This window comes from Synchiropus splendidus, chromosome 7 (genome assembly GCF_027744825.2).
Source record: "Synchiropus splendidus isolate RoL2022-P1 chromosome 7, RoL_Sspl_1.0, whole genome shotgun sequence".
Lineage (NCBI taxonomy): Eukaryota > Metazoa > Chordata > Actinopteri > Syngnathiformes > Callionymidae > Synchiropus > Synchiropus splendidus.
In genome coordinates this window covers 14,626,531-14,650,515 of record NC_071340.1, presented here as the reverse complement: position 1 = coordinate 14,650,515, position 23,985 = coordinate 14,626,531, and positions in this window count along the sequence as shown.

The window sequence follows — 23,985 nt, the reverse complement described above, 5'->3', positions numbered from 1 at the left end:
ACAGTATTTTTGCCTTTTGCCTCAGCTCTTTTTGTCAACACAGCAAACCAACATGGCAGCCAACTCAACTTTCAATCTCAGGCGCCACCTTTCCCTCACTACCCACTATGATTTGCCTCCTCTGAAGAGAATGTATGCCTCTGTCTTCCTGACATTCTAGACCTGTTGTGGGTCATCATGCTTGAATATAATCCTGGTGACGATTCTGCCTTGAGAACCTTGGATTTTATCACTTCCTCATGGGTGCCAGGATTTAGTGTCTGCTGTCTAGTTGATCAGAAGAAAATGCCCATATGTTTCACTGCGAAAAAAGTCGCCACCTGGGTTTAACTAAGCAAATAGGTATGGGGTTGCTGCTGTTGGTCAGGTCTAGGTTCAGCAACATTACGTGCTCAAAGAATGAGGTCAGCTGACTACCTGAATATGCTGAATGACCAGGTTATTCCATCAATGGATTTTTTCTTCCCTGATGGCACGGGCATATTCCAAGATGACAATGCCAGGATTCATCAGGCTCAAATGGTGAAAGACTGGTTCAGGGAGCATGAGACATCATTTTCACACATGGACTGGCCACCACAGAGTCCAGACCTTAATCTCATTGAAAATCTTTGGGATGTGCTGGAGAAGGCTTTGCGCAGCGCTCAGACTCTACCATCATCACTGCAAGATCTTGGTGAAAAATTAATGCAACACTAGATGGAAATAAATCTTGTGACATTGCAGAAGCTTATCGAAACAATGCCACAGCGAATGCGTGCTGTAATCAAAGCTAAAGGCGCTCCAACGAAATATTAGAGTGTATGACCCTTTTTTTGGTGATGACTATTTTTTTGGCGAGGCAGTGTATTTCCATTACGGAAAGTATTAAAACAGAGGCACTTCAGAGAAGATCGGAAAAGACAAATTGTTTTCTTTACGACATTTAGAATGAACACAACGCTGCACCTTTAACTTGAGCTGGTACAAACAGAGCTGTGTGTTTCATGACCACTTCAGTAAATTGTGCCCATAAATTGTCAGCATATCTGTCCATTTCAAACAAGCGCGTCGATGACTTCTTCTTTGTGTATTTGAAAACCCCTATTACAACTTTGTAAATGCAGTCGTGGCAGCTGATGTGGGTGTTTTGTCTTGCCAGCTGTGTCCGGCGCTCACAGACCGCAGGACGCGCAAAGACGCTACAAGCAATCAAACATCATGAACTCTCATAATAAGCTGACGCCGGGAAGTGGGTGATGCAGCACTCAGCTTATGCCAGCGCTGATAAGAGCCTGAAAGTATTACCTCGGTCTGGCAGCCCGCTCCAAGAAATCCATCCTGAGCCAGGTCATCAATTCTGCCCTATCTGATTGCTCACCAATCCCTCGGAGCTCCATGTCGTTGTCCTGGCGTCTGCCTTTGAAATTCTCCCTGTGACTTGCACTTTCATGCGGGCTATTCACCGTGCGGCTCTCAGGAAGATGGTTCTGTATTGTGCGTACATGGAGAGCCTTCAGTGTTGAAGTACAGGGCTGTAGGTGTACTGTAATACCTCCTAACCCCCTCGTCACTGCCTGCACCTACAGCTCAGACACGGAGGCAGCCGCTTATTTTAACTCCGCAGCCTTGTCAATCAAAATGAATAAATTGAAACCCAGTCCATCAGAGCGGCGCTGCAGCAAGGCAGCAGGCAAATAAGTCATTTGATTAGCTGATAAGCAGATGACTCCACAAACATTCGAGGCATGTTTACTGAGGTTTGATTAGAGTGCACCCAATATGCATATGATTGGGCACAAATACATTGTGAAAAGATTCAGCTGTTCTGTTCTCCCCCAAGGCGCCGCCAGGGCACGTAAGAACAATGAATTATTTATGGGCAGGCGTGGGGAAATATCACAGCAGATAATTTTCTGTGGGATGAATTAAATGTAGGATTCAAAATATTGTATGAGCATTTCCAACAAATCACTGCCGGTCATAAATCCAGATGGGTGCGGAGACATGAGGTCTTCCTACACTGAGTAACCTGTAACATTAGGACAAAATCTCATTTGATTCCTCTTTTCTTACCTCCATCTCAGACATACTCTGTCCAACGCGTCCCTTGACTGACCTCTCCATGTGTCCAAACCATCTGACCTCCCTAACCTGGCCTGTCCCTCTGATACACTCATATCTGATCTTGTCCTTCCTCACCACTCCCAGTGGTAACCTCCGTGTCTTCATCACAGGCACTGCTGAGATGTAACTTCATGATGATCTAGCGCCCCCAGCCTGTGACGTTAATCCAAGCGATGATGTATGTGCCGGGGGCAAACGTGCTAAACCAAATTTGGTTCAGGATAGCGCGAGTGTAGGTCAGCAGGGTGAGTGGGGGGGTGTGCACCCTAAGTCTTCCGACAGGGAATATTCAGGCTCCAAAATTCATGAAGCTTGCAGGCATGAGGTGAATCTTAGATGATGCCTACTCCTCAACAGTTACTTACGTGAAATATGATCGTGTATCCTCATGGACTGGAGGACAAATGGAACTATCCAAAGAGAAGTAGAAGTATGGACTTGGGAGGAATACTGTTGAAATATTAATCTAACCCCAATTTCCTATTTATGCTCCCTTTATATACAAATTGTATTAATTTGAAAAGTTGTGTCTCATTAGAGCTACGTATCGGGTAGTAACAGCGACACTACCCCCCACAGTTTCCGGTGGTACTGCTCCATTTGGTCCACATCCCATAGCTTTGTGGACACATACAGAAATATGGACGAAATGAACGCAGAGTACAGACAGAAGTCCGTATCCGCTTCCGTACGTAACATTGAGCATGAATGGGCCTTTAAGGTGCCTGAAGGTTCATTAGCCCATAAACGCAGTAAACACACGTTTGGTGCTTGTGTCACTATTCTCCAGTCACTAGCTGATTCAAGATTGGCGGCCATGTTTGAGAGAAATTAAGTCCAGCCTACTTCAGAACATGAATAATAACCAACACTTTGACCCACTAGACCGGGCCAATTAGCATGCTGTTGCCTGACTGACTAGACCATGTCAGCTGCTGACCACCTCTTACTGGAGCTAGTTTCAGACGTTGACAAGAAACAGAAAAAGCCACTTTGTTTTCAGTAATCCAAAACTCTTACTTGATGTAAATAACTAGTTTGGCTGATGCTGTTCTGGTTGATCATGATGGTCTAATGCAACCTTGTGAAATGACGTGAAACCATGTGATCATAGCAAGATATTTGTCATTGAAAAGTCCAACTAGCAGCAGAACCAGGTGCAAGTTATAATCATCAAATTTACTAGAGGAAAAAAAAAAAACACTTGATGCAAACTGTTGAGGAAAGTGGAAAAACTGAATAAAATTCGGAATAAAAGATGTATAATAAAACCATGCCTAAATAACATAAAATAAAAATAATATATTTTATTTAAACTCCAAAGAAGATATAAGTGAAGTGTAAATAAAAGTATCGCCATTTCAAAACAGGTCAAGAGGCGCTTTCATGAACAGTTTTTATCACTTTCTTTATCATTTTTTTCTTTTCAAGAACTTCAATAGAATAGTTCCATAGTTGTTATCTATCACAGATTTGCAGCTGTTGAGTCACTTCAGTGACGCACTACCGCCAACATACGTGGCTAATGTATTAAAACTGAGCATCTCGCAGCCCTTACGGCCCTAAGGTATAAAACAAAAAGACTTCTAGCAGCTCTCCAGGAGGCACTTGTGGACCAACCGTGGGCCCCAGCCCTAAGGTTAAGACTCACTGGTCTAATGCAAATATTTCCAGGTGCTTAGGATAAAAGGCCTGCTGAATGACGTCCAAAGTGATGTTGAAAGATTTGGCACACTTTATCTAAAAGGTCACAAACAATGCTGCCAGTAAAGAGGCCTCCATTTTATCTCCTAAATCAGGCTGTGGTGTGCCCTCATGTCAGTATCTGGAGTGAACACTTCCCACTGTAACAGTGTGTTCCTGAAAGTGAACTCAGTTTATTTGAGCAAAGTTCAAGTCTCCACGAACAGCAAAGTAACAGAAAAAAAAAAATCAATGGGCGCAGAGGCATGGAAAATAGAGATAGCATTGATTTATCTCCCATTGATCGCCGGGATCAGTGCATGGTGCCCTGCAGGTGGAACGCATGCTGTCTGCCAACTGATGGGGATGAATCTGAAAAGGTGTCAAGTGGCTAGAGGACACCAAGGTGGAGGAGGCTGCCAGAGGTGGAGCTGGAGCAAGGGCATCAAGAAAACGACATCATCTGCGATAAGAGAGGATAATGTTTCAGGGGTGACACCGACTCTCGTCATGGTGTCATCTCTTACGTTTTTGACATTAATATATAAGTGCATTGCAGTTGTTTTGAGAGGATTATCTTGTTCTGTCAATGGTCAAAACATTAACTAACAACTGATGGAATGGAGTCATTTGACATTTAAGTGTGAATAGTGCTTTCACATTTTGTCCCACAAGCTACACACTGTGATTGATACTGGGGATGCGCCGAACATTCGGTGACCGAATATATTCGGCTAAATAGAGTAACATTCGGCTCTGGTGGCGAAGAGTCACCAAAGCTGAATAGTGCCGTGCAGATGATTTGAAGATGACACTTTAAATTGACAAGGTGATATGAGCTCTGCAAGACCGCTGACGAAATTCTGGCAACCCACTCCACCATTCTCGATGTGCTGTGAAAATCAGGCCAGTCAGTTGGTGACCGAACGAGCTGTTGAACACAAGTCGAAATGATTTTGATGTCTTACACATTTCCTCTTCATTTGATCATTATTAGTTGTCCATGGTGTCAAGTATTGCGTGCGACTGGTTCCGACCGTCGACATCGCAACGTGTGATCTGTCTGCATACAGTTTTCGTATATTTCAGAGTGTTGGAGAGTGAGAATAGAATTGTAGTTTGCAATGGATGTTCAACCAAACAATCTAGAGCCTTCTGTTTACATCATCATCCCATTATATAAAGGAAATTTTCGTGTTTTTAAAAAACAATTAAAAAGTAAAGTCTGAATAGTTTGAAAAAATGTCAAAAATATTAAATTAGTTAAACATTAACTTTCTTTGACAAGCATGTATATTGATCTATTCTCAACTATTTATGAAAAAAAAAAAATCTATCTAATCTAATGTACTTGTTAACATCTGATGACTGGAGTTGGGGAGCAAAAAAACTTTCGTCTTCTATGCCACTGAACAGCTTTTACAGCAAATATGATGATTTATAGCAATTTTAATTGTACATCACACTCACCCCAGTAACAGCATCAGTTACTGGAACACCTTTGAACCTACGTGGCTCAGGCAGGGGGGGCTTTTCCGGCAACCTCCCTGTATGTGACAAATCATGAATGTTTCTATTACACAGCCTGCAGACTCACACACACCCAGGAAGCTGTTTGCAAAGCGTCACACTCTCAGCTTCCAGTTGAGGTTATGTTGTGCCAATAACTGTTTCTGCAGAAGCCAACTCCCTTAAACTCTCGGAAAATCAGCCACGAGCTGTTGTGACACATCCAAAACCACATCACCTCCCGCATTCTGATGTTGGCAAAAGTCACAGTCGGTTTCAGTTTATTTGGCTGAAGATATGTGTGGTTAAAAAAAAAAGGGAGGTGAAAGCTGAGAAAATGCTTCATGAACCGTTGATATATATACGGTATATGGCATCACATAAAGTGCCATTTTGGTAGATTACAGCAGCTTTTTTGATGAGAGAAGGGCGAGGAAGGCCGCAGGATATAATTCAAATTTGGGTTTGTAATGTGCAGTTTTTGGCCGCCATGTTCCCGCTGCTCCTCACACCTAACTGACTTTTTCATGCAGTCTTTCACTTTCACAGTTGTACTTGATCATACACAACACAAAAGTATTCAGCTCCAGCGAATTTCACGGTGAGTTCAGGACATAAAATGATGGCAGCGGTCATGCATCCATGACCACGTCCTTAAACGTTCTCTGGAATCTGGTGGAGACAAACAACCATTAACAGACACACACACGCGGCCGGCACACAGCAGCTGGTTTGGGCAGGTCTGCCAAGAACACTGACAATCTTCCTGTTGTGTGAGAGCTTCACGTGTTTTCTCTCCTTTCTCTCTCGGTGTCAGCCCGGCACTGGTGTCTGTGACAGGTGAGCAGCCGCTGAATACATTTAGTCCAACATCTTTCTTTGATAATTTGGTTGGACGCTCACACACATGTCGAGACTGTGAAGAACACAATTGCACATGGATCACTCCACTCATTACTCCGTGTTGTGATGATGGCGGCCATGATTGCAGGGATTGTTTACATAAGGAGCGAACCGTGATCACCAGATTCAGCCGGAGTAGTTATTTAGAAACGAAAGAATAATGTACGTTTGATGGTGCTTTTGTCGAAACGCAGGGAGAGCAGCACGAAGAAGATGGCTAATCAAGTTTTTTCTGGACTGTTGATCTGCGCCGACAGAGATTATTCACAGACACGTTAACGTACAATGAAGCTCGAAGAAAAGTGAAGACAGTCTGTACTCAAGTGTTGAATGGAGTGGAAAATTAGTGTTGCAGACAGTTTTCAGATCAAGAGCTCAGGCTGGGGCCTGGGACTGAATTGTTACAGGTGAAAATTGTTGTTGATGTTGGAATTCATAATATATATGTAAATCCACTACTTTTAAGGACATAACATTTGTTTCTTTCATTTCTAAAACAATGGAGTAGAAAAAAACTACTTTCAAGACACAAGGACAACTCATGTCATGTAACATGTTTTATTATCTACATTTATTCCAAACAGCGCTTGCAAGTTACTAGTGTTGTTAAGACTGTGACAAGACCAGAGCATACAGAGACAAAGATTAAAATGGCAAGACCAAGACCGTTCCAGTGAACATGTTGCAGTCGAAATTTATTTTGGGGAAAAAAGAGTAACATTTTTTTGCAGTAGGAAATAAATGTGCGTGGCTATATGTGATTCTGCATTCTGTCTGCAGTGGGGTGTCAGTATGCTACGGCTTCGGCTCCACACATTCCTTATGTATACTTCCATATAACAAACTGCTCCCCTCAGCTCACCTCCAGCTGTATTTTTGTCCCTGTACTACGGTGGCCATAAGACAAATCTCACATGGCTTCATGATGCAAACACCTCATGGACAACCATCCTATCACCATATTAGAACAGCTTGGCTGTTTGAAGGCCAACTAAGGGCTGTAAATGGCATTTGGGTTCAGAACTTAAATGCCATTGTTCTAAACAGACTAATGGTAGAAGCAAAAACCTTTTGGAAACTTAGTTTTGCTGCCTTATTCTCTGAAATGAAAAAAAAAAACCTGCATCGCAAAATTTTAATCCTCAAGTCTGGACATTTGAAATAATCCCATCCATTTGCATTCTTGTCGATCTGGCTGTTTCATTTCTAAAACAGAGGCAGCTGCTTGAACAGTCAACTTGTCTCTCCATCTCAGTCAGTCAGGCTCCAGTGGACAGAGGGACCATCATCCTCTGCTTTGCGCAGTGCTCAGCTCTGCCCAATTTTGCACCTCCGCTCACAAGTGATAGAGCACTATCAGTTCTGACAGCTCCCTAGAGCCACTGGGATTTGAGCACTCCCTTCTTTTACCCACAGTGCATGCCTGCCCCTCCAAAAAAAAAAAAGAAAGAATCTCACACACACAATGACACACTCACCTCTTCACTGTCTGTCTCCAAAAAAAGGATGAGGGCTGCGAATGAAAGGCGGAACAAAAGCTGTCAAAGCAAAGAAAGACAGAGAGAAGCGAGGATATCTGTCGAGAGGCTGGGGGACAATGGGATACTTTGTCCCGAGTTTCATTATTGGCGTGTGTTTAATTTGAAACAGACAGCTAATCACGTTAGCGACGACCTCTTCACGAGCGCCCCGGCGCCGGCGTCTCCAGGAAGCAATCGCCAAGCACAAACTGTCTCATCCAATTCTTGGTCAAATGAATAAAATGACAACAAATAGTCTCTGATGCACCTCCTCTGTGAACACAGGCAGGAGCAGATATTCGGAACAGGTTCGTGAAGGTACTTGTAGGATAATTTAACCGTTTTCTTTTGGCCTTTGTTACAATTTGTTAGCGCGTAAACAAGACACATCAAAATATTTGGGCTGTTTTGTCCCGATTCTGCTCCTAACTTTTGAATATCTTAGCTCTTGCATGATTATCCTGTTGGAGTGTCCTTATGTCTGGGGCGTGTTACGAGTGAATCCTTCCCAGTCGGGGCAAACACTCGTAACTGTTAGGCATGTTCAATACTTCCGACCAAAAATCTTAATATGAGTGGGGAGAGCTGATCGCTACCAACTTGAACTGTGATGTGTGATGCTACAGAAGAACAAGGATGTAAACAATATTTTAACTAGGTCTCACTCCAAACTGCAATGGATGTGGTCCTGTCCTTAAGTTGTCATCATGGTGCACCACAGATGTAATGGCCAACAACAGTTCTTCATCATTTGTGGGGTCTCTGACATACAAAAAAATGGCACATACTTTATTTTTCACATGTATTGTACACAGATTTCTAGATATAACTGATGGAAACATTACGCTGCCACTGAAAAGAATGAAGAAAGATCCTTCCCTAGTAGAGGAGTTCTAGGATCTTTGGGCTTCGGCACATGAGTGAGGGAAGGATGGAGAGCAGACCACTGGGAAAGGTCTGGGCCTCTTTGCTTGGTCTGACTCCCCAGCAACAGGACCTCAGATAAGCAGGAGATGGATGAGCTGCGTCTCATATTTTACCGCTTGCCATTCTACTCCTACTTCTGCCAATTTTACGTCTGAGGACAGTAAAAAGAAGAAAAAAACAGTACCTGACAATCCCTTGTTGACAGATGCAGAGGTGAGAGAAAGTCTATAGACAACAGTGAGGTTCAAATGAAAGCTGTGTGCTTCTGTGTCAAAACCGACTGTCCTCATGTCAGTGAGATGGATTGTGCCAAAAGGTAGTTGGAAATAAGGGAGTCGGGAGCTTGTTAACAATCCCAGCAGGACACCTGAGCTCAAAGCCCCAAAGATACCAAGACGATAAGAGAGGAGGATGAACTCCTAAAATACTTGGAAGAAGAGATTAGAAACGGTGGAGTCACCTCCCAAGGAGAACCAGCTGCCACGCACATTAGTCAAAGACCGAAGAAAAAAAATAATTTTCCATTTAATAAAGGATGAAGTGATTCTCAGAGCGATATTAAGACTTTCTGCTACAATGGAGCTTCCAGGAATCCAGCTGTCAGAAATGTGCTGCTTCTTGTTGACGTGTCAGTGGCGGGTTATTAAAGGTTTACAGAGACAGAGGTGAAAACTCCGGCGATATATGGATTATAATAACACCTTGACCTCTCGCTGGCTTTCCAGATGTTCCTCAGACATTGTTCATGAGTTTCCTTACAGCTTTCCCCTCCAGCTGACCCGTCTGTCTCCACAGCAGCTCCTCACCTTTGACTCCAACCTCCACCCTTAATCCCTTTTTTTATTTCACGGAGAGAACCCGTCTGCATTATTCAGTATTCATATTTCCATCTTCATCATGCTTCCTCACTCAACTCTGACCTCAAAAAGAAGCTGCCTTTTCTTCTGCTGGCTGAATTATTATCCCATCTTCACTGAGACCTTGCCAATCTATTAATCTAACTTGCCATTTACAGTCTTTTCTCTCGCGCTCTGTTAAAGGTTGGCTGCCTCTCCTCTTGCTCCGTCTGTCAGTCAGTCTTTGTGTGCAAATCCCACTACTTCCTCCCCCAGACTGAATTATTCAATTTTGATGCCATTTGTTTCACACTTGCCGGTGGGAAATGTATGCACTTTTCTTTGTATAAATTAGACTTAATAATCGCCAACTTTTTGCACACATTTGTCTCCGTCTACATTTACAATCGTCTAACAAGAAACAGTCTTTTAGTCACCACCTTCATTTTCTTTACTTACCTCAGAATTTATGCATTCAGTTTCTTGAAAACTTTCACTCTGAGTGGTGGCACTTTTCAAACCCATCTGACTGCATTTTCATGGATCTATTGAAATGTTCATGGAAGTAAATGTCTTACAACTCAAATGAACTGTTTCAAGCTCATGGTCTGGCGGCCGATTACAGCTCACAGCATAACTTTACGGCCAATTGTAGTTTGAAACATCATACATTCCAGACTATACAGCGCACTAGAATGTTAGCCCCACCCACAAACTTTAAGAATGAAAATAGATCTTGTTCATACATAAGCCGCACCGGGTGCAGTGGTGCTGTCTGATCACTTTTAAACTAGTCTTGAAAACAGGATCTAGCATGGAGACTGACTCATGAAACCATGAATTAGAATCATGAGCTCCTCACATCTTTTTGGACATTAAAGTGCTCAAAAAGCACAATTTCGCATGTGCACCGCAGTCTTGTTGCTGCTGCTTCTCGTCTTCGGTCCTCCAGGAGATCGGCTCTGTGGGTGGAGCTGCAGACATGCGAGTGAAAACAGTGCTTTTTAAGCGCTTTAAGACACTCTTCAGCCTGTAAAAATCCACATATTAGCTGTGTCATTGTGCAAGCCGCAGGGTTCAGACCGCGAGAAAAAAAGTAGTATAGTCCAGAAATTACTATACACAAACATTTGGAAATGTGGTTCATGAATGCAGAACTGTATTACATGTCCAGTTGGTTAAGTGGAAAAGTATGAAATGTTGTTGATGTTGCTGTTAAATTCCTTTTTTTTTACTTGATTCAATGTTTAGTCAAGATTTCTTGACACAGAATTATTTTTTACATGGTTGATCGTGTTAACCTAAATCTAAATGTAGTCAACTTGAGATTCATGTGTCACCCACTAGAAATAAAAGAATCAAGGATATCCTAGAATATTGAAGACAATTTACTAGGTGTGTTGCCATTGCAGATGAAAGATGCGATATATTTACTAAATAAATATTTGGAATTCCAGCGAACTTAAAATCAGATTTTGAAATGCATACATACGATACAGTACGGAACACTTCACTGTACTGATGCGTAAAAAACCTAGGGGTTCTTTTCTTTCTTGTATCTTGTAAGAGGAAATATTGACCAAATTGTATGCAATTCAGCAATTAAGAAGCCATGCAATTTACAGTTTACAAACACTGTATAATGTAGCACATTTACACTGTATTAGAGGAGATGGAAATAAACATTCATTCATTCATTTCTCACACTGGGGTTTGAAACACATTTTATTTTCCAAGAGGGAGATCAAGATTAAACTCAAAACTTGTGGGCTTTATCAGGTACTTTATTTTTGCAGCGCATCATGGGAGGAATGGATTCTACAACATTAATATAAAAGTATGCTTATAATACTTACCGTTGTGAGGTCTAAATCAAAGTTACATTGACCGGGTGAGAAGCCTGTCCATCCAATGGTGTGTCTCCATGCAATCTGGGTTGGTTCTTCTTAGGCAGCCATATAATATACCTATAAAAGTAGTTGAAATATGTCTACCGTGATCACAAGTCCTGTGTCATTAGGATCGTCTGCTGTCACTCATGACATTGTTTTGAAGTCATCCTGTCTCATACTTCATCGTGGTGTTCTTTAAACTAACCTCTTAAAATAATCCTCTGCAGAAACACAACATTAATATATGCAAATACATGTTTATTTACTTGTTATTTACTTGTGATTCTCATTTTTTTTTTTTCCCTAGGTTCTTTCTAGCATATTATGCGCACCGCTGGCTGTATCTTGTGAGGCCCCAAAGTGTTACACAGCGCATTTGTAGTTGCGTTCAACTCCTGAACTGAAGACCAGAGAGGTTCTGGTGCGCAAAACACACTCATCTGCAGTCACCTCATTGGGGAGCAGAGTTAGAGAATCATTCTCAATGAAAGGCAATTTGACTATTATAGCCAATCCTTTATTGAGTAAAAACCAAAACATGCTGTTCTGAAAACAAACAATTACGGAGGTAATGAAATTTCAAGCTGCAATAATACAGAGAGGGAAAGAAGAATGAGTCGTCTGGCAAATTAAATCCTGCAAATCCTCCGTGTGCCCGGAGCCCCTCACAGGGGCGCTTTCTCTCCTCGGTGGCCTTAGAGCACCTTCCCACTAATGGAAGGGAAGCAGAACAGATGGGACACAAATTGCACTTTCATACACCTCCAGGTTGAAGGCAATTTCCCCTCTGTGCCTGTGAAGTTCTCGGATTGCCTCTCCATCCTTTGAGCCTTTCACTCTTCAAAGGGGTTTGGTTTTTTTCAGTGCCCCGACTCATACACACACTAAAGAACACTCTTACGACCACATGTGAAACACACACACAGGAAGACACGCACAAAGCCTTTTAATGCAGTTTTCTCCTCAGGCCTGTATGCTGCCATTGTAACAATATTTAAATGTGTGTGGTGTTTTCACCCTGCACCCACAGCTCAGAAAACGCAACCCATTAGTGACTTTACATGAGGAGAACATGCAAACTCCACACATTAAAGGACCATTCTTGCTGTGAGACGACAGCACCAGCCACTACACAACCGTGGTGCCATGATCTTACATAGTGTTTCACAGAAGAAGGATATTAAAATGTGGAACATGATCATTTTCATTAAAAATGTATATTCTACATCACATTTAGAGTGAACGCATTGTTTATTTTAATTACTACTATTGTTTATGCGTGTCCTAAACATTACAACTATTGCACTATTTCACTTTGTTTTATTATTTTTATTAATTTATTGATTCCATTCTCAGCCTAGAGCATGTGGGCTGGTGGTGGATCGCTGTCTATTGTCTTTTGATTTTATTTGTTTCCCTTAATGGAGTTCCGGGAGGCTGGAGTCAATCCCAGCAGTGGTGAACAAGTCATTAGCCTAGCACAGCTCACATGACAACAAACAGCGATTCAAACAAGCACTCAGGCTTTTTATTTAACTTAAGCCTACAAGGGCTGTGACATTGTTGGAAAAAATCTATTGTATTAAAATGCACTTTAAACAAGTACAATTGAACTAAGCTTTTCCTTTCCACTGATATTGTAATTTTCTTTTGAAACAAACTTAACAGGAAAGTCGCACAAACGTCCTCAGCGGTTAACATTTTGAATTGTAGTTTGTGAGGACCCCTGCCGTGCATTAAGGACAGCTAACATAGCTAAAGCAGCGGCTGTTCCACTTTGAAGTGGGTCCTATGAATGCAACACCTTAAGCTCTGCCTGGGCAAGTCTTCACTGTCCATCAGGAGCTTCCAACTCAATCATGAAATGCGTAAACAAAGACTGTCATGGATTCTTCATCTTCTCCGTGCTCAGTACCAAGGACATCAGTTTGTTTTGTGAAGTGGAGCGAACAATGGTTATGATGGGTTTTTGATTAGGCTACAGCTTCGGCGACACAGGCGTATTACTAGTGAAACTTTCATTTCTCATGAATCCCTCTTTAGTGAGACATGCTTTTGGTCCACATCAGGCCACCATAGATCAAGCGACTTGTGCTTCCTGCTGGAGCTGACCCTAGTGTTAATTTCGTCAGACAACACAAGGCAAAATATGTTTGTCTACTACCTTTTTTTTCTTTGATGAAGATGAGAAGATGACAAGACGGCACCAATGTTATAATAACACTGACCAAGACTGTGTGACTAAATTGTTTTGTGAGCAATAAAAACTAAATGTTCTCACACCATTATGTCAGCAGAAGTAAACATTTTTATATTTTTTCAAATGTATTGGTTTTTGGCATATTTTCAACACAAAAATCCTGACAGAAACATCATAATAACCGACTGTATCAAGATGGCAGCAGGATTCATTCAGCTTATTCAGGTTGTTTATTATTCCCGAATTTAAGTCAATATTTTAGTCATGGAACATAAGTTGCCTGGAATAAATAAACAGAAAGCATCCCTGGAATGAAAAGAATTCCTTAAAATGTTTTGACTAAAAAGTCTGAAATACGTTGAGTTTTCGTTTGACTAAAATTGGCCAAAATCACTGTGACTTTTAGTTGACTGAAACATGACTAACAAATATGATATGAGAATGGCTAAACGTGACTAAGGCTACATTGAAAAAATGGGACGACAAAATGAACTGCAGCTGACCAGGTTGAAATCAAGGAGCGTGCATGTCATGACACCACTTTGCTTTCGCTGTTATTTTCCTTTCATGAAAATAATCCTGGTTTACAGGATTTGTGTGTGGTGGAGACGAAAGGGAACCTTGCCCCCCTCATCCTCCTGTAGACACATATGGTCAGTGCGAAAATACAAACATTTTCTTTCTTCACCACCAACCTTAAAACAGACGCCTCTTTTCCTACTTGAAAGACCATTTTTTAAAGCTTCCATAACAATTCTTAATTTCTAGAAGTTAGCTTCTCTGTGAGTCACAACATCAACGTTTTGAGTGCCATGGATTTTGAGGCCACCTAAACTGACTTGGAGCGCTGGATTTGAACCTAAGGCCTTGAGTTTGACACGTGCTGTTACAACAAGTCCGCAGGTGGATTCCATCTTGATGTCAAACAGAGCCAATAAGGCTCTCTCCTGCTAGCTTTTGTTCCCCCGCCTTATTTTGTATCTCTAGTACTGTCTGACTGTCAGTCAAAACTGAGGAAGGGCTTGTGGAAATCAAGGTGAAATGTTTTCAGGGTTCCACCTTGACGTCGTTCACGAACTTGAACTGATTGACTTTGTTGTCCGCCTTGACATATTCCAGGCTGCCTAATATAACTGTCAGCGATATTTGTCATCATTAAATCGCGGTTCCTCGTGCCCTTTCCAATTGATTTGAGAATATTGCGAGGACAAATCCCACGATTCATATTGAGTTTACACCTTCCACGGACCAATCCGGAGCGGTACCATGCAGAGACATTAGTGCGTCAGGAACGTGGCGAGGATTTGCTCCCTGGTAGATTAAGACTGGCGGTGCGGCACTGAAGGTAGCAGGTGCAGTCGGAGCTGCCGGGAGCTAATAAAGGACTTCCAGCGTTATTGTTTACAGCTCCATTAACAAACAAACATCAGGCCCCATTTGACTAAATACTGCTGACAGAGAATATGGTGATCAATCACCATAGCAACCGTCCTCATTAATTAATATTGCGCTGGGAGATTTAGGAATGCATGGATGATTAGGACAGAGCGTGCACAGTTGGTTATTATTACAGGCGGAGCTTCCGGAGCTCCATCACTCAATTCCTGGCCTTTGTCCGACACCAGGAGAGGCGGCGTGGCTCTGCATTCCAGCCCAGGGGTTAACTTTGTCCCCAAAGCAATTACAGCCAATTGTGACGCTAGTTAGCAATTAGTGGATTAAATGTAATGAGTCTGTGGTTGCCATGGAGACCAACAACACTTGTCGTAATAAAGGGTCCTTTTAAGGGAGGTGGTGGTTGGAACAGAAGGAGGTCGGCTGGTGCAGTCCATTTACCGCGATCATTACTTTATTTTGTTACTGGACATAATTAGCTGTTTTTATGTGAAGCGTAAAAACAGGGGGAAAGTGCTTTAATGAAAGAACAACAGCAAAACATTGTAATTAACCTGCACGATCGATACAAGCAGTAAAGCTTAGCGAAGATGGAGCTCATTTGTGGTCAAGAGCAGCTGCTGTGGGCGTCGGAAAACGACCACAAACTCATTTCGACATTTCAGGCGACGGCGCTATGATGGTGGTTTTAGTCTGTGGAGTCACAACTGGGGTCAGGAGTGAGCAGCCGTTGTTATGTGCTGAAATATGGTATTGATAGCAGCTTCCATCTCAGGATGGTGATGTAGTGGTGAGTGCTGCAGCGCAATAGCAAGAGGGTCATGGGTTTGCAACCAGCTTAAGGCAACCCTGGTTTGGCCAGAACTTGCCGTGTTGAGTGTGTGTGCTCTCATGTGTGCTGTCTCCTCTGGGCACTCTGGTTCCCTCCTACAGTCCAACAACATATGAATCGCCATGAAACTGTTTTCACGGGGCAGTGGGTGTCGGCCTGAATGTGGACTGGACTGAAGAGGTTTCTGGGATAGACAGCATGTGACCCCATTCTGAGAATCAGCTCAGTCATAAACATCTACAAGATGGCAGAAGAACACGATATGCATTCAGCTCTAGAAGTGTCATGGTCCCTGCTGCCATGCTTGTATTTTGTCAGCTACTTCCTGCTCCTGTGTATTTTTGTTCTCTCTTGACAGTGTCGGGCGCGATCGGCAGCTGCAGTCAATTTCTACTGATGAACCTCCACCTCTTAAGGAGAAGCTGGTGATGCACCCCCAGATCGTGAATGTTTCTACACTGTGATATGCTTTTGGACTCCTGTTCTGAACATTTTGGACTTTTTACTTCCAGGTTTGTCCTGTTTTTGCCTTTGAACCTGAGAATTTTCATAAGTTTATTCTAAATTATCTTTTCTTGTTTTGTGCCTGACCTGTTGTCAGTAAGTTTCTGGACTCTTTTGGCTGCTCCCTGGATTGCAGTTGAGCTTGTTCCTTTGGAGTCTCTCCTAGTTATCTGTTTTGGACTTGTTTGGGCCGTGTCCCATTTGTGTTGGCTCTGCCATTTTTATCATAAACTCTGTTTGTGGACATATTGGTATCAGCCTTTCTATACTTCCTACTTTCTCCTGTCACAAGAAGCAGATGAACTGACACTCCCCAAACTCATAAACAAAGTAACACTGGCCACGTGTTTGCAGGATCCTGCATTGATTTAAAAAGAATAACAATTTAAAAAAAAGTTCAACAAGAAGGAAGACAATCAGGGAAGTCAATCTCTCACATTTGCTTTAATTTGTTAGAGGATTGAAACAGCCTCGAAAGTAAGAAACCACGGTTTGTCAAACAGAAGCTGTGTGAAGCTTCTGTCTGAAAGTTGAGGAACGGATGAGCACAGGCCTGAAAACCAAGACCCCAGCATCACCACTAGCTTGCTATGAGAAATTAAGGCTCCAATAAACAAGACGCAGAAATTAGATTGAAACAAAAGAAATGGAAAATAAATACTGAAAACTATCCATTTATTGATGCTAATTCTTTTTAAGCTTCATTAATGGATTATGAGCCTCTAACACGCTAACCAAAAACAGCCAATGATGTCATATGTTTATCTTTTTCGTGTAAAAATAAAAAAGAACAAAGCCCATCTGTCCCATCAATGTATATAAAACATTTAGGAGTTTGCTCACGACGTACTAAATGACCGTTGCATGTAACTAGATATAAATTACTGTTAATAGAGTTCATCTTTATTTTCTATCTTAAAATGTGCATGTTTATCTCTTCTATTATGGTTATGTTTGCACGTTTTTTTTCTAGTTCACTACTAATTCATCATACTTTGAGCACACTACATGCTGTATCTAAGAACGTAAATAATGAATGTTCTCTTGCATTTCAATGTGAATATGCTTTGCTGTTTGTGGGTTTGCAAAATGACTGTCAATTGTCTCTGAAAAGGAACGCATTGTGAGCAAATTGGAAAATGGTTTAGTTACATTTTTGAGGATATAATATGCCCAACACATAACAGATGACAATTAAATTCAGAAGGAAGCGAGACTCTTCTAGAATTTCAACAACTGAGCCAATCAGAACTTTCATTCAAAGTAAAGGGGCGGGCCTACCTGAAAGAACACCTCTATTGACAGTCTGTTGAAGCCTTTAACAGCTCATAGCTGTGGTGTTTGAGTTGGAATGGTGGCCAGTACATCTTAATTTTCTGTCACTGGTAGAAAGAAGTATAAGAGGAGGACACCACAAGGTATTTTAAAAGTAGCTAGCATAACAGTTATCAGTGGACACGCCCAGCCTAGAGCTTGGAAGACAGAAGAATAGAGCAACGGCCTCTTGTCTTATGATAAACTCACTCGACTTATCACAACTCACTCACATAGCATAATATATACACGTTGGGAAAGTAGACTTTTGTGTACAATGCTGTCGAAAAAGGCAGCCATCAGCGTAAGACGTTTCAATGGAAAAAAACGTTTTTCGCTTCCATAGCGTTCCAGGCGTTCATCCATCCCATGGCTTACCCTACCTCCAACCTGCATCTTTTTTCCATATTGCGCTGCCAATGCGTCAATATACGACACTGAAGGCTGCCTTTTTCATCAGTATAGGACACAAAGATTTTTCCCAAGGTCGATGCACAAGATACAATACAAGCTCACATATGGTGTGTGTGAATTCATGATGTTAGCTTTGCACCTTTACTGTTCACGGTAGTGCAGAGCCAGCGTCGTCTCAATTTAGACATCCAAGCTACATGCTACAGAAGTTGAGAGCTTGTATGTGAGCTTCCCTCAGCTGTCAAGCGCTGTTATTAGACTGCTCACTCTTATGCATATTGCACACATCCAGAACCATCTGTGCTTTTGTGCCTCTGGGGCCCAAGCTGACATATTACAGTGAGAAGACTTATATTGAGTAATATAATGGATTCCAAACTACAGCATTTCATATCCTGTGTAATTTGATCGCTATTTAGTCGGGATATCGGATGCCCATCTCTGCCTTTATGAAAGCGTCTGTGGAAACGGGGACAGAATCCAAAAAAATGATTTATGACAGATTCATGAAGAGAGGCCAAGGGGAGAGAAACAGATTAGGTAGAAATCTGGAGAGATAAAGATGAGACGTCTGTCTGCTGCTGAGGGCAGCGAGACAAGCCCGGTCTATATCAAGCTCAGGGAAATGTGCTGTGGGCCTGACAGACAGCATCCAACCATCTCAGCACTGACACAGACATCATCTTCCTCCTCCCAGGGCAAGGAGAGAACTGCGACATTGCCAATTATAAACTTCTTAGGTGGTCGCCTTGCGGTCTAATTAGCCGCTCCTCAGACCGCAGGCAACGACAGCGAAGGTGCTGTAACTTCTGCAAAATAAATGTATCTATTTCTCCGCCAGGATCAAGAGCGGCGTGTTCAGACGTCTGCGCAGGAAACACAAAGTGTGATCCCGTCAGCGGAGCTCAGGCGGACCGCCACTGTGATCTATCACCAGAGATGCCGCACTCTTGCAGGCTGCTAACCCGCTTTCAGGATGTAACATGGCACCAGGCATCGCTGCCCAATAAAATCCTTGAAATATGACAGTGTGATGCACCTGGATGGCAAGAATAAGAGACTCTCTTTGAAAATATATTTAATTATAAAGCGCTCAAGTGAACACCTGAACGGTCAATCTGTCGCTAAGATTCAGATGAATCCAAAGAAGCAGAAGCAATAGATATTTCATTTTTTAAATGTGCATTAATGATAAAATAATATTGTGTACTTGGTGAAAGTGGTGTCTCAGCTGCCAAAATAAATACGAGACTGATAAATCTCAACACCCAAATCAACTTGAACTAACAAGAGAAATAATCAAACTGTCATGTCCACGTTCTTTCCATGTCGATATTGTTACTGTCATGTCCGTTTCCTGTTCTCTTTCCAGCTTTCCAAGCGACGCAGCTGGCGTGCATTTGGTAATCAGACTTTCCACGGATATCAACTCCTGGACACCAGCTTGTGTCGCCAGATGGTTTCTTCGCATCCAATGGTAAACTCTCCCAAGACTTCTGTCTCTCGATTACGCTCCTTCAAATATTCTAAAGTTATTGTGCACCTGATTTCTTCGTTTCCTTCCTTAGTTCTCGTTTCTCCTCACTTCGTCTTTGTTTTCATTTTCCATCTCCGTAGATTTCCGCATGTTAGTATTTTGTAGATCTCACTTTTTGTTTTCTCATTGATATAGTTATTTCCTTGTGTGTGTGTTTGCTTTTCCACCAAGCAGCATTGTGTCATATAAACAAATATAAATGGCTGCAAAATATTGAGCCCGATGTAGTTACTACTTGGCCGACACCTGTAACTTCAATCTGAGCAACATTTGTTTCTATCAATGTTTGGGAGTGGACAATGATTGGTCAAGAGGAGGGAGGATGTAGTTTCACCGCAGGAGCATAACACAGAACAGAATTTAACTGACTGAAGAATATTCACTCTTTGATGCTGATCATACAGTGAGACATAGAGTGACTACCATTACTACTTTGGTGCATAGTGTTGAGTCCCCAAGCAGCGAATACTTGACCTTCGCTGTGTCAGAACGTGGAGGATGCTCGGGCGGGAAGACAATGGCAGATGTGGTAGAAGCTGCGCGGTAAAATGCAGTCCAAATAGCAGCAGTGGTGTTCATGGTCCTCCCATAAACAACATCACATCATCATTGCTGCTTGCGATGAGATGAGTATCACCTGTGAATTTGATAAACATATGTAACCTTATGCGTGGCCAGACGTTAATTCAATACTTGAGGACAACGCATCTCAATTTAAAGCCATTCAAGAACTGTACTCCGGTATGAAGTTACATGTTGCTTGGCACTCAACAGAACCCTAAATACAAAGGGCAGCAGAGGTTGACACAAGCGCAGATCACCCAGTCTGACCTTAGTCAAGCTAAACTGTTTCACAGATGCTGGCTCAATGAGCTATTAGCTACATCGTTGAGGTAGCGTTGTCCAACTCAGACAAATTTCTCCACCATCGCCACAGCAAGGCTATCATTCGGTTTTCTGGGCCGTCATGTCGTCAATGTGTTGTTTATCCCATTTTTTTTAGTTTCTCAATTATCGAAAAAATGTTCATAATTGGAGTCATATTTTCCCATTTTTATGACTCATTTATTGGATAGTGAGGCCTGGACCTTGATCATGTATCATCATGGAGTCATGGACAAATTGAGTTTCTTTCAAGCGTTTGACCAATGAAAAACATCATGAATATTGAAGGTTTTTGGGGGCAGGATCCGTCCTCTTGCTTTGTAATTTATTCATCAAATATTCAGTTGATCAACAACACAGAATGTGGTTGTCTATGAAAGTATGAAAAGTTATTAAAAAGAATTGCAGAACTCAAGTTGATTTCAGGTATTTTATTCTCCAACACATTTCTCTAAGAAAAATAAAGCCAAACTGGCTTTGTTTCTATTATGCAATCGTCATATTCCATACATGTATTCAAGAGTGAGATGAGAGGAAGAACAGAGAATGAAGGTCAGATCACGCATCACTGATGTGTTTCATGCAGAGAGATATCGCCATGTTCTTCTTATTTATTCATATATTCAATTTCTACTATTATTGCCAGTTTTCGGGGTCAACGGGAGCTGGACTGAATCCTCGTTACTTTGGTTGAGAGAAGGTGCACCCTGGGCAGGTTGCCAGTCCACTGCAGAGTCTCTTATTGTGAAATTGAAAGGGAAAAAAAATGTGAACTATGTATATAAAGTCACTTGGCCAGCAAAGTTATGGTGCTTTGAATAAAGTCAACAAAGCGTTTCATTGATAAATCGTGCCAAACAAATTCAGGTTTCCATCGCAGCGTCACTTCTGATCTGACAGCGGAGGGTTTGGAAGGTTTTCCTGCTCCAGCTGCCTGGAATTCAGAGGCCCTTATCATTCTGGGACTGTCTGTTGGGATTATATCAGCGTTATATCAAACTGAGCGGTGGCCTGGCTGGACTTTGACACCTGATCACGCCGAAATTGTTGATGTTTTCTTACTCTGCGAGCCTGCGGTTCTGCTGACAAATCAACAGTAAACTGGAGCTGATTCAGCCCATTCCTCCAGTTTTCACTTTCTATCTCCGATTCATTCCTCCCCTCTCTTGCTCAGGTATGATGACTGTCAGCCATAATGCCGGTCAGCGTGAGCCCAGTCGCAGAATGTTGCAAGGTCTGTGCGATTAGCGTGGTCCCCCTGCTGCTAGCGCTGCAGCGGTGGAGGTTCTGAGAGGGAGAGTGGTGAGCTTTTAATACCACACACAATAGGGCACCTCAGCCCCAGACAGGCACCATATTTACACTGAGCAGGCGCAGTGATCACCCGTGCCCCACAGCTAGGGATCCATAATTCATGAGTGGAGGTGGAAAGGGTGCAAGCAGGGCATGCTTACAGAGGGGGGCGCACCGCCTGAGGAGTGTGTCCTGAGCCCTGTGTGTCTAAGTAATTAAATGGGATTAGGTATGCGCTGAACCCATTTTCAGAGAGATTGGCTGGCAATGCCATTATTATTGGAAAGGATCAGAGGGGCTTATAGGCATTTGGGAGAAAGGTAACTGAAAAGAGGTTAGAGGAGATTTATTAAAGGGAAAACTCAAAGTGGTGTGTGGCACGTCGCAGAGAGAGTCATTTGATACCTCTGCCAGGAGAAGTTGGAGAGTCTAGTCACGGGCTGGGTTTCATGTCGACGAGTGGGAAGTGTCAGCGAAAGCAGAGGCAGGTATTTGAATAGGCCGCACCTCAGCCGGCCTAAAAACATCCGTTCCTAATTTGTGCGACAATGGCAATGCGGATGGCACCTGATTTGCAAGAGGCTGCCTGGAGCAGAATTCATTTGAATAAGTGTACATCCGAGTTATCAGAGATCAGGAAGAGGAGCCTCTCCTTCTCCCCCACCCCACACAGACGGCAGAAACCTCGACGCATGGCTAACAAGTTTCTGTTCCCACCTGCAGTCTAATCCAACAATGGCGAAAAAGGTCCGGGCGCGATCCTGGGATGCACCGTGTTCTTCATTTGAATACATTTGAGCACCGGCTGCGGTCTGACCCACTCAGGGATGATTTGCTTCTACCAAAAGAGCTAAAGCAACTTTTGTTTGTGCCTGTTTTTCCATACAGAGTGAACCTTTTGGCGACAGCAACCCTGGGAGAGATGCAGGAAGCTCGTCCCCCGGGGAGAAAAGCTGCCTCAGGCTTCAGAAAGCCTATTTACAACAAGCTGTGCTTGTTACTTTCATCAAAATAGAGCAGTGAGCTTTTCTCCTGCCTTGTTTTTTGTGCATTTGGCAGGCGGTTGTTATTGTAAGGCACTGACTCCATTGTGCTCAGCGATGCGTAGAATCCTGAGCTTTTCATGACCACAGAGAAGTGAAGTGAGCCGGGTGGACGGACGCACGGAGGACGCACCTTTCATGCCCGCTGTAAACATTAGAGGAGCGGCAGAGAGACCTGCTCTGTCACCGAGTTTCCCCAACCTCTGAACCTCATCTGTAGCCCATCAAGTTGAATTAAAGGATCGCTGCTCTCTGCCGGCACGTTTGTCATAATCTATCGGCCCTGCCACATTCCAGATATTGAAGGAGCAGACAGAAAATCAATAAAGTGGACTGGGCTGCCAGGCCTGGAGGGAGGTCTCCTCACCCAGGCTTGCGTGGCTCAGACTCAACTCTGCTCCATCAAGACTCTCTTTTCACTGCTGTTTGGGCCATCAAATTGGATTTCATCAAAGGGCTTCAACAAAAAGGGAAGCCATAGCATTATGCTTTTGTATTCCATTTGCCCTCCAGTCAAACGTGCAATCAAACACGGTCGGGCTCAGGAAAAGGCTTTTGTTTGCTTTTGATTTGAAAAAAAGCAAACACCACCCGAGTCATCATTCATCCGCACGACAGCGTACTTTTTTTTTTTTTTTTTGGAGAAAGGAGCTGAAGTTCTGTTGTGAGTGTTCAAGGTAAAACCCCTTATGGGTTAAAAAATATCAGTAAAATTAAAATTCCTCTTTTGAGAGAATGAGCGATTCTTTTTGTTTCCTCTGTTGCGTCCGAGCTGATTAAGAAGATAGAATTCAGACTTGATAAAGACTAGCTTTTTCTTGGGTTTAGTTGAATATGGAGCCCTGACAGTCGCATGTGAGAAGACAAGCAGTAGAGTTCTTCATTTGAGAGAGTTTAGATCAACGTTTATGGAGAATTATTCTTGTCATGTGCGGAGGATACCAGTCCCTAAAAAAACCTTCAACTCTTCGATCTTGTGAGGATGCTTCATCCCCATTCCATTCTGCTACGCTGAATCACGCCATCCACACTTCGCCATCAAAGGTTCTTCATCCTCAGGTTTCTCCACGCAGTCAAGTAATGCACCATTAGTAGGTATGAAGTACTTTTACAGAATTCATCAGATCCTGATACACCTAGATCCATATCCAGTCTCCAAGTACGCAATGGTGTTTCACCCGATTTCTCGGGA